The 12709-nt window shown below is 37.9% G+C and overlaps 1 protein-coding gene across 3 annotated transcripts in view; it reads left to right on the forward strand.

Annotated features, from left to right (window-relative positions):
* The window catches only part of RERE (arginine-glutamic acid dipeptide repeats), a 469695-nt gene that overhangs the window by 57976 nt on the left and 399010 nt on the right, over positions 1-12709 (forward strand). The gene's annotated exons all lie outside the window — the stretch shown is intronic.

A 12709-nucleotide genomic window follows, 5' to 3' on the forward strand; every position in this document is an offset into this window, starting at 1 on the left:
CCTCTTGAGTAGCTGGGATTAGAGGCGCGCGCCTCCACGTCTGGCTGATTTTTTAATATTTTTAGTTGAGATGAGGTTTCATTATATTGGTCAGGCTGGTCTCAAACTCCTGACCTCAAATGATCCACGTGCCTCAGCCTCCCAAAGTGCTGGGATTACAGGTGTGAGCCACTGCGCCCAGCTGGACATCATTTTTAATACTGCATGGAAACTCTTGATTATCGGGATAGATTTTTTTTCTTTTAGTTTCCAAGAAGTACCTCTTACTTTTTTTTTAGGACATCTTATTTCTGAACTGAGAAGTGAATTACATCCTATGATTTTTATTGAGCTGTACAAAAACAAATAGAATCTGAATTTGTTCCTATGGTTGTAACTTTACTGAGGTAAATATTATCTTTCTCCATCAGGGTGTCTAGAAATAATCTTCTGTTTTCATTTTTGTCCTCTAAACCTGCTATATATTGCAGATAGGAAATTTCTGAGTCAGTGTTTTCTTTTTTTAAGCTTACTGGACCTTAACTTTTTTTCGTCTTGCATGCCTAGATTTTTGCTGATTGAGGGACTGTGATAATATTTTTTTTGCTCCTTTGCTCAAGAGTGTGACTTTACTGTAGAAGGCAAAAATACTAATTTTCCATGGTCCCAGGTCATTCAGGCATTTTGAACTCCTAGTCTTCATTTATGTGGCGTAGTTTCTCCATAAGCCTTGCCATAAGGGGAAGGAAAAGAGGAGCTGACCTTATGGTGGAAGCATCAATGTTTGGAGAAGAAGTATTGGGGAAATGAGGAGGAGGTTTTAAAAAGGGTGGTCACCTTGAATTGTCCTTTGTCAGAGGAAAGCCCTCCTGAGGCTTCATCCACAAGGACCAAAGCTGAGGCCCTAGGAAGTGTTCCTGGCCTCAGTGAATAGTAGAGTTAAATGGTGCCTGACCTAGCTAACTGATTCTACTTTTTTTTGTCTTCAAATAAAATAAGCACCTTTCTCTGGCTATTCTAGGAAGCAAAAAGTACTGGTTTCATGGAAATTATGAGTAGTCTTCACAGTTTGTATGCTTTTTAAAAATTAAGTAAATGGACACAAGTTCTTGTGCTAAAAAGGTTATGTTATATCCGAGAAAGCTGGTTTATGATTTTTTCATTCATTTGTCAAATATTTAAGTACCTACTGTGTGCAAGTATATTTTCACCAGAATTTGTGGGAGACTCACAGTTCAATTAGAATTGAACCTTCTTCTAAGGCACTTGTCTTCCAGTAGGGTGACAATGCTTGTATGTTAGTACAGGTACTTGTGATATGAGGCTGAAATTGGTGAGGGTCAAGTGAGGTACTGCTGAAGTTCAGAGGAGAAAGCAGTGACCTCTCCTTAGGGGAAGGAGATTACACAAGGTTGCCTAGAGAAGGAGAGGTTTGATCTGAATCTTGAAGGGTGGATTGGTGGGGAATGAGCCTTTTTGAAGGTGTTCTAGTAAAGGAGTGACATAATAGAGTTGTGTTTTAGGAAAGCTATTTCTAGTATGTGATGAAAGGAGGAGAGTGAAGACTGGGTGGAAAATAATGAGAATCTAACCTTTCTTTTTTCTTTTTCTTTTTTAGTTTTTTTTGAGACGGAGTTTCGCTCTTGTTGCCCAGTGTGGAGTGCAATGGCGCAATCTTGGCTCACTACAACCTCTGCCTCTTGGGTTTAAGCGAGTCTTCTGCCTCAGCCTCCCGAGTAGCTGGGATTACAGGCATGCACCACCATGCCCGACTACTTTTTTGTATTTTTAGTAGAGATGGGGTTTCTCCATGTTGGTCAGGCTGGTCTGGAACTCCTGACCTCAGGTGATCTGCCTGCCTTGACCTCCCAAAGTGCTGGGATTACAGGCGTGAGCCACCATGCCCGGCCGAGAATCTAACCTTTCTAACTGTAGGAGAAATGAAGAGTGTGACAGATGTGAGACGTTGTAGAGGTAGAATTAGTTGGATTTGGCAATTGTTAGAACAAGGCATATAGTCTTACATGTGGGGGAGGTATGAAGCATAGGTAATTTGCATTACCTATCTGCGCCATTAAAAAACTGGGAACACAGGAGGACAAACTGATTGGAGGAAGAAGATGCTAATAAATACGGCTTTTCATTGAGCTGAGTGGTTTTTGTCATTAGGCAGATGGAAATATTTAATATCTGAGAAGTCATCAAGGTTAAGATGGAGATACTGAGAGTGGGGTAGTTGAAGCCCCGAGGTGGAATAAAATTGCCAAAGGATTTAGTGTCAGATGTGTCTTTTCCAAGTTTGTCACATTGCAAAACCTGAAAATCCTCCAGTTTTAGAACAGGAGTGCTCTGGTGTTGTTTAAAGAACTCAGATTCTTCCTTTGAGTTTTTATTTCTCTTTGGAGTTCTTTCACTTTGATTCTCATTTTGGTAAGACAGTAAAGCGTATTTTTTCCGAGTCTGAGCTTGAGAACAGAAGGATTGGGTTTTAATCCTTATTCTGACACCTCTGTGTCCTAGAACCCTATTAGAGTTATGGAACGTCTTTGTGCCTCCATTTCCTCGTCTATATAATGGAGCTGATAATAGCTAACTAATAGGGTTGTTTATACATTAGTGGGATAATGTATGAAAATAATTTAGTCTGGCACATGCAACATAAGAAGTGCTCATAAATGGTAGCTAATGTTGCTCTGAGAGTCTTGCTGGCTCCACTGCTTCTAATCCTAGAGTGTGGAACTTCTCTTTTTAAATATAAAATTGTACAAAGTGTTTTGTTTTCATTTAGCATAACTGACACTGGCTGGATTTTCAAAGAATTTAACTTAGTATTAATATTAGTATTCCAAGGGAATAATTTTAGTGAATATATTAAGAAACCATCCTGGGAGACAGAGCAAGACCCTATCTTCAAAACAAAACAAATCCATAGAAATGGGCTTAAAATATCAAAAGCCTGTCCAAATTCAGTTACCTGTTCTTGGGCTTCCTGCTACCCTCCCCGTGACCTCTCATCCTTCACACCAGCGAACTGTGTCTCTCACACCTCTACCAGGTCCCTCCAGATACTTGCAACAAAGCTGTGCTACTGACCCAGGACTCTTTCTTTTCATTCATCTCGGATTTTGTTTGGCATCTAAGGCTGACTTTTCTGGACTGTGGTGATTGTTATAAATGATGTATAAATGATTGTCTTAACTATTGCAGGCCTAGGAGCTGGGCGCAGTGGCTCACGCCTCTAATCCCTGCACTTTGGGAGGCCAAGGTGGGCGGATCACCTGAGGTCAGGAGTTCAAGACCAGCCTGGCCAACATGATGAAACCCCGTCGCTACTAAAAATACAAAAAATTAGCTGGATGTGGTGGCAGGCACCTGTAATCCCAGCTACTCAGGAGGCTGAGGCAGGAGAATTGCTTGAACCTGGGTGGCAGAGGTTGCAGTGAGCAGAGATTATGCAACTTCTCTCCAGCCTGGGCAACAAGAGTGAAACTCTGTCTCAAAAAACAAAGCAAAAACAAAACTAATTACAGGCCTAGGTCTACTTACTTGGGGAGAATTTATTTTGAATTATTTCTCAGATAAATCTTCCTTTTCATAGGAAACTGACCTTAATTAGATTTATACAATGTAATAGCTCTGATCATCAAGACATACTCTGTGTGTGTGTGTGTGTATAGAGAGAGAAAGAGAGAGAGAGAGAATTTAGAGTTACAGGTGTATCAGCAGGAAGATTGTCCCTCACATTTGCATTTTGTAGTGTTTTTCTTCATGTCTATTGAACTTGTATAGTGTTCTAAGTTCTTTATGGCTGTTTTGCAGTTGAGTGTAGCGGGTGTACAGTTGCACACAACCTGCAATCAGCAGAACCACTTCGTTACTGGGATGGGATTGGCATCCATATCTCTTGAGATTTTGATTTTTTAAAAACTGTGCTAAACCATATTCTCCAAAGGGTAGAAGAAAGAATTTTGCAGTTTCCGTTCTGTTTTTTCTTTTGGGAAGCGTCTACTTAGGAGAATTTAACCCTCTTCTAAAGTAACTGCAGATGTCTTTTATTCCCCCTTTTGAAATACCTGTAGTTTGACCTATAGTTTGATTGGACCAACAAAGGCCTCAGGTGCACTGACTTGTTTCACTTGCGTGCTTCTGGCCTTTTTCTTTCTGATTCTTCATCCTTGCCCTTTGAAAGAATGATGCTCTTTTCCAAGTGACATCTAGCAGATTCTGAGATGTGGTGTCTGATTTAGTAATTTTCTCATGTAAAAGGATTCTACAGTTAATGTGTCAGAAGAGGTAGTAGTTGACAGTAAAGTAGGAATTTTTCATTTTTCTAAAGGAAAAATATAACCTTTCAGTGACTTAATACCTCTTTCCTTTCTTTGACAATCACAGTATCTTTTTATTTTTATTTATTTTTCGAGATGGAGTCTCACTATGTTGCCCAGGCTGGTCTCCAACTCCTGGGCTTAAGCAAGCCTCTAGCTTCAGCATCTGAATAGTTGGGAAATATCATTTTAGTTAGAATCTCAATGTTGAGGTGAGAGAATAATCCCATTGACAAAAATTGTACACATTTATTGTGTATACCATGATGTTTTCAAATATGTATACATTGTGGAATGGCTAAAAATAGTATAATTACTTCACTTTTTTTTTTTGTGATGAGGACACTTAAAATCTATTCTTCTTTGCAATTTTCAAGAATAGAATACATTATTATTAATTATAGTCACTATATTATACAGTTGATCTCTTGAACTTATTCCTCCTTCCTGAAATTTTGTGTCCTTTGACTCACATTTCCCCAGTCCTCCTCTCAGCCCTTGGTAACCACCATTCTACTCTTTGCTTCTACTTCAGCTTCAAAAAAAAATGTTGATGAGGCAGGAGGATCCCTTGATCCCAGGAATTCGAGACCAGCTTGGCGAGACCTTGTCACTGCAAAAAATAAAAACAAAAAGTTAGCCAGATGTGGTGGTGCACACCTGTAGTCCCATCTACTTAGGAGGCTGAGGCAGGAGGATTTCTTGTGCCCAGGAATTTGAGGTTACAATGAGCTATGATTGTGCCACTGCACTCCAGCTTGGGCAACAGAGTGAAACCCTGTCTCTTTTGAAAAAAAGATTGAGGGCCGGGCGTGGTGGCTCACGCCTGTATTCCCAGCACTTTGGGTGGCTGAGGCGGGTGGATCAGGAGGTCAGGAGATCAAGACCAGCCTGGCCAACATGGTGAAACACTCTACTAAACATGGTGAAACACCTCTACTAAAAATACTAAAATTAGCCGGGCATGGTGGTGCAGGCTTGTAATCCCAGCTACTCGAGAGGCTGAGGCAGGAGAATTGCTTGAACCTGGGAGGTGGAGGTTGCAGTGAGCTGAGATCACGCCACTGCACTCCAGCCTGGGTGACAGAGCGAGATTCTTTCTTAAAAAAAAAAAAAAAAAAAAAAAAAATTGAGTTTAACGTTTTAGGATTCTACGTATAAGTGGGATAATACAGTATCTGTCTTTCTACGTCTGACTTGTTTTGCTTAACCTAGTGTCCTCCAGGTTCATCCATGTTGTTACAAGTAACAGGACTTTCTTAGACCACATAGTATTCTATTGCATATATATGTGTGTGTGTATATATATATATATGACTTTATCCATTCATCTGTTAATGGACACTTAGGTTGATTCTGTGTATTGGCTGTTAGGAATACCATTTTGCGTCCTTATATGGATAGTAAATAAACATCTTTATGATGAGTGTTTTTGGTGAACAGACTTTGAATGTTTGACTTTTTGGTTGAATCAATACTTTAGAGTGAGAAAAGGCTGACTAGAATGAAAAAAGGCTGACGTTCAAATGCAAAATTTTAGTGAAGTAGTTTATACCAGCTCTCTTAACCCAACTACAGTGTTCTATCAGCTATGGGAGGAGTTGAGAAAAACAGGAATACACAAACCAGCAACAACAGTGAGCTTATCTCGATTTTCTTCCCATTGTCTTAACATTTGTTCCTCTGATAAGATTATGGGAAATTATGTAAATTCTAGGTTTCTTTTGATGGAGCATCCCGTTTAGTATTACATTAGTGATGCAGTAGAGAATTTGATTTTGATAGCCCATGTGGTTCATTCATTTAGTCGTGACTAGAGAATGAGGATTTCCAGGGCATTTCTTTTGTGTTAACTTTAGAAAAAATTGATTATTTAGTGAAAGGGAAATGGAGCAATAATTTGCTAGGGAAAGTTCATACAGGACAGTGGTTATTAGGAATGCATTTTATTTAACAGAAATAGGAAAATGTTTACTTTGTGACATTTGCCAGCACTTTCTTTGTGTGTTTTGTGTTGAATGACAAGTAGCTTCATTATCTTCCATCGTTATTAGTGCCATCAGAAGCAGTAACTGGCCTCTTTTTTTTTTTTTTGGAGATGGAGTCTTGCTCCGCCGCCCAGGCTGGAGTGCAGTGGCTGGATCTCGGCTCACTGCAAGCTCCGCCTCCCGGGTTCACGCCATTCTCCTGCCTCAGCCTCCTGAGTAGCTGGGACTACAGGTGTCCACCACCTCGCCTGGCTAGTTTTTTGTATTTTTCTAGTAGAGACGGGGTTTCACCATGTTAGCCAGGATGGTCTCGATCTCCTGACCTCGTGATCCACCCGTCTCGGCCTCCCAAAGTGCTGAGATTACAGACTTGAGCCACTGCACCTGGCTGTTTTTTTTTGAGAAGGAGTTTTTCTCTCGTTGCCCAGGTTGGAGTGCAATGGCACAATCTTGGCTCACTGCAACTTCCACCTCATGGGTTCAAGCGATTCTCCTGCCTCAGCCTCCCAGCTAGCTGGGATTACAGGCATGCATTACCATGCCTGGCTAATTTTTTGTATTTAGTAGAGACAGGGTTTCACCATGTTGGTCAGGTTGGTGTCGAACTCCTGACGTCAGGGGATCCACCCACCTCAGCCTCCCAAAGTGCTGGATTACAGGCGTGAGCTACCATGCCCGGCCAAGTAAGTGACTTTCTAATGAATAAATCATTTTCAAAGTTTCAAACCCACTGAAACTAACAAGATTCAGTGCCAAATTAATATAAGTGCATGTTTTTCTTCTAAAGTTAAAGTGATCCTTATCTTCAAAGAAGACTTTCAAAAAGATATACTAGTACATCTAAGCAGACTAATACTTTAGAAAGAATATTACCAGTAATAAAAAGGACAGAATTATAGTTTGATGCATTAATTTTAATAACTTTTTTTATAGCTCTTGAGCCAAGATGAATAAAGTTAAACAGAAATATGATTCTCATTTTGATTGTACTGAATTTATTATATGGCATGCTCTCCTCCCTTCAGATGCAGAGTCAGGGCTTTTAGGTCCTTTTTGTTGAAAAGAGTATAGGTGATGCTAATATTATATAGCACTAGAATTAAAAATTATTTTCACTGAATATCCTTCAAAACAATGTAATAAAAAATGCAATAATTTGAATATTGCAGTTGAGGCAGTAGTCACTTTAGTTATAAGTGGTGCTCTGACTTTTTAAAAATAACAAATTGTTAACCATGATCTAATTCTGTTTTATGAATTCGTTGCTTGTAAGAACTATACTTGTTTCTTGACCTATAGTTGTTATAAAATTGATAATTTGATTATTTTTTACTTTATTTTTAAATTTTTAAAAATGTTTAGTGGAGATGAGGTCTTGCTATGTTGCCCAGGCTGGTCTTAAACTTCTAGGCTCAAACAATCCTCCTGCATTGGCCTCTCAAAGTGCTGGGATTACAGCTATAGCCACCACACTTGACTGATAATTTGGTTCTTATAATTGACTTTTTGCCTTTATAATAGCCCTTTTGTTGTGGTAGCATGCTGTAGATTTGGGGTTTTAAAATTTCAATTTAACTAAATTTTTATTTTTTGTAGAGACGAGTCTCACTATATTGCCCAGGCTGGTCTCAAACTCCTGGGCTCAAGTGATTCTCCTGCTTTGGCCTGCCAAAGTGCTGGATTTATAGGTTATAGGTGTGGGCCACTGCACCTGGCCCAATTTGGGGTTTTCCATTTTAGAAATAGATGTTATAAACAGATTCTGACAATACAGTTTATTTTTGCTGATGTGCTTGCCTATAAAGTCTTATTTGCTCTTCTGTAGGTTGTCAGTTAAATCATCTGCTTTTAAAATGTTTGTATTCTTTGTCTCAATTCCATGTGCCACTTGGTGTACTATTTAGTTTTTACACTGCCTTTCACCCTCCCCAGAGGCAGATTGTCCATAAAGCTTAAACCAAAGACACCCTCACTTGAATGGTCCCCTTGACATTTTGTATACAAATTTTGTACTCTTTTTATTAAAGAAGGCCCCCCAACTTGTATAAACAACAGATCTACAAAACCTTCCTTTTCTGAAGTAGAGGACTGCTAAGAGGAAATGAAAAACAAAAGTAAATGTGGATTTTTAGTTTTGTGGTTTAGGTAAAAGGGATATAAATAGAATATTGAATGGGTTTGTGTGTGATGTCTGATTTAATTTATCATGATAACCATCAGTGGTACACCAGATGTTTTGACTGTATTTAGCTTCATATTAAATTAAGCATAGCCAGTGGCCTACAAAGTCCATCTGTACTGCTGCCAAAGGTAGCACTGAAGACAGCCAGCTGCCTTTCATGTCTGTTACCCCTGCTAGCTGCTGTTTCCCTCTTGCCATGATAGTTAAGCTTTGGAATTGCTCATGCACAGGTGAGCCTTTGTATTGAAGTGGAATTTGTATTCTGAAAATTGACTGTACTGAATGACGAGGCTTGCCTTTCAGTAGATAGTCTATTCTTATTTTTGCTTACCTATAAACCAGTGGAAATAAATCAAATACATAAGATTAGTTAGGGATTTATTGAGACTTGAATTCTAGAGAGAGGGGAATTATTGTACTATGCACAAGTGCCAGTAAAACATGTACCAATCTGAAGATTTTTCTATACCTGCTACTAATCATGGAAAACAATTAACTTATTGATTTTTGTTATATAAATACATATTAAGAGCTGAAAATCTCAGCAGTTAGTTTTATTTATAATCAGACAGATGTTAACAAACACCAAAACCTTTATGTTTTAAATGAATGCACCTTCACTTTTACTTGACTTCTACTTCATCAGCATAATTGGAGAACCATAGATTATTTCCCCATGAGTGAGGGCAAAACATACATCTGCAGTGTTCTTACTGTGAGGATCATTAAGATGGCAGACCTTGTAGATCAAACAATTTCCTCCCATGCACCCTCATTCTTTCCTAGAAAAGCATTTAGACAGCTCTGAAATTAGACCTGGAAAGCATGTGCTAAGGCAAGAACAAATATCTTGAAAATTTTATCATAATGTTGCTTTTTAAAGTCCTAAATGTCCTCTAAAATGTAATTCTTTTGTATTAACCTTCTTTCATATGCTGGCTTTCACCAGACTGCAGAATTGCCTGATTTGACTTTCTAATGTAACTGTAATGAATCTTCTGGGAAGCTGAAACGATTGAACACACATACTCCGCAACTCCATTGTAAAATATTCACTCAGTACTGTCGATGTTGCTGATTAAAAAAGGAGAGAAAAAAAAAAAAGGAATTGGGAGTGGAAGAGAAAAATGAAGCACTCCCGAACACATATTAGGGCTTAAAACATACTCTCTCAGGGATTTCAACCTTTACGAGACATCATGATGTGCAATGATACCTTGATTAAATATATTCAGTAACTCCTTAATAAAAACATCAAGTTGGGTGAAGGTAGGATCTGCTTTGTAAAGCCACAATTAGGGATATATGATTATCTTCAGTTTTGACACATTTATTCTGAAAAAGCATGGAAAAAAACTGGCCCATTTGCACAAACAGACAAATTGTCCTGTGCATTATGCACGAGGACCCAGTAGAGTTAAAGATTTGCCAGCACACAGTGGAGCCCAAGTTTTTAATGCCGAGTCTTTCAAATGTGTATCCCTTACCTACTTTGGGTCTTATTTCGCAGCCAGAGAATCAAGAGGTATGCTTTTTCATGGTATAAGTAATTTAGCCCAGGTATTTATAATTGTAGCAGTATGTGTTTGGCTTATTTATTTGAAAGAAATTGAACACCAGAATTTAATAATTAAGGATTTATTAGTTAAAACTGAGTGTTACAATGAGCCAGATGCTGCTGCATTGAAACAGCCATTTTCATTAGCATTTTTAAGTAGAAGAGAATTGAATTTAAATTTGGAGTATCTTGACTTTGATGAGTTGACATTTTAAAATCTTTTAAAATCTATCAAATAGAAGGCAAACTTCTTTTAATTTCAATGAAAGACAACACTCACACTGAAATATCAAAATAGGTAAGTGAATAAAAACCTACCTTAAAAATCTGAATTTCTTATTTTGAATACTATAACATTAACTTAAAATGCTTATGAAAAGAAATGACTGCAAAAATGTGTGGAATATAAAAAATTAATTTTACCATTGACTGAAAAAGGTATGGATCCCCCAAATGGAAGAGTCATTGGTGAATGAGAATGGAGAAGTGTGTTTATATTGCTTATTCCCTCCTTTTATCTCAGGGAAGCAGTTTTAATAATAGCTTGGGTGGTTTGATGAAACATCCGAAGGAAACTCCCAGGAGAGGAAGATTATACTGGAGAGAGATCTCTCTATGAATCATTTACGCTAACCTCTTGCTGAAGCACAGCTTGCATTTTTAATGAAGGATGATTGCATTTCATAAACAGACCTTTAAAAATTAAAATAATATTGATCCTTCCTCATTTAGGCCTATTAAAATAACATGGTATACATTTCTTTCTAATAGCTCAGGACAGATTCTTATTATTGTTTTAAAACAACACACAATTTAATAATGTCTAATCAAAAGTTTCTTTAAATAGGACTTTGATTAAAATATTTCTGGAAAATTTTTCTTCGTAATGTAATATCTACGAAAACAAAATTTAAAAATTATGAAATGGTTTAAAGTTTGGCACTTCAAATTATTTCCAACACGAACTATCTCTGGTAAGTTTTCTTTAATTTCTTTTGATCATAACAGTTTCTTACAAAGGCAATAGCTTCATTTCTTGAAACATCTACTATATAGGAAAAAGAGACTCACAAGGTTTTAAGAAACCTTGCTTTTTACAAACTACAGCCTTATGCTGAGTACAAGTTACGTTATCTCTCACTTTGTGTTTTTACTTGTAAAATATGTCCCTCAATGAGATAAAGATTAAGATGAAACTTGAACTTTTCTGAATTACTACTTTACTGTTGTTTATCATTTTCAGAGGCTCTTCTCTGAACCCGAATTTCTCTTGTAAGGATTATAGGAATAATGTAGTTTAATGCCTTCCATATCTCTTATAACTACTAGATGATACTGGGAGTATTGTTTTTTCTTTTTTTATATGAAAATGATCCTAAGCTATGCTTTAGTACAAGAATATGAAACTGCAAAGGAAGTGTTTCTTTTATGCCGAAGGATTAGAAATAAAAAGCAAAGTCAAAATTCATCATCATATGACTGCCTTCTGGGTGATAGTGAATTTTTTTTTTTTCCCCATTTGAAGAGTAGCAGTAAGTAGTGTATAAGAACACAGACGGCCGGGCGCGGTGGCTCAAGCCTGTAATCCCAGCACTTTGGGAGGCCGAGACGGGCGGATCACGAGGTCAGGAGATCGAGACCATCCTGGCTAACATGGTGAAACCCCGTCTCTACTAAAAACTACAAAAAACTAGCCGGGCGAGGTGGCGGCGCCTGTAGTCCCAGCTACCTGGGAGGCTGAGGCAGGAGAATGGCGTGAACCCGGGAGGCGGAGCTTGCAGTGAGCAGAACGAGACTCCGTCTCAAAAAAAAAAAAAAAAAAAAAAAAGAACACAGACACGCAAGGCAAGTAAGTCCTGTCCCTACCGCTTCACTGGCAGGTTACTTAGCCTCTGTATCTTTTTGCTGTCTGTAAAATGGGGATAATAGTGGCCCTTGAATGGCTGTTGTGAAGATTAAATGGGTTATTCTAGATTAGTGTCTGCCATATACATTAAAAGCTGTGTTAAGGTTTAACTGTTATTATATTGAATTGATCTTTATTTTTTGCAATATTAAAACAGTTATTTGGGGACAGTTCCCATACTACAGTCAAGTGCTGAAAATTCCGTTATGACTTCTTAGAATCAAATATTTTTCCATATTTACTTTATTGTTGTTGTTTCTTTAGTGCCTTGCATATGTAACTAGATGATAATTTTTTTTGTTTTTTAAGTGAAAGGGATTCTGAACTAAAGATTTGGTATAAGAAAGAAGATAAAACTGCAAAGAAAGGGCTTCTCTGAGGAAGTCTGTGTGGAGTTAACACTGGGTTTCTGTTTAGCTTCCTAGTTGCTGTAGGAATAAGCACAGTATTTTGGACTTTTCAGAATAATAAGCCATGCATGTTCTGCATGTTCTTTCACCTGTCAGTGCAGAGAGGATCATCGAGCAAAACTAACCGGTAGCATAAGTTTGACTTTGGTATAGTTTAGGAACTCTGGAAGAAATGGAATTTGCTCCCTTCCACCCTCCTCTTAAATTCTTCCATCAGAGAGGTTTTCCCATAGGAGCCAGGTACTAAAAACATGTTTTCTATAAGAATATTGCCTTTGTTACCATAGATTGCTATTTATTTGGAGATATTAGACTCATAGGGTATAGTAAGGAACAAATGAGAGACTTAGATGCAAAGTAC

Source organism: Piliocolobus tephrosceles, chromosome 1, assembly GCF_002776525.5.
Source record: "Piliocolobus tephrosceles isolate RC106 chromosome 1, ASM277652v3, whole genome shotgun sequence".
In the NCBI taxonomy this organism is placed as follows: Eukaryota; Metazoa; Chordata; class Mammalia; order Primates; family Cercopithecidae; genus Piliocolobus; species Piliocolobus tephrosceles.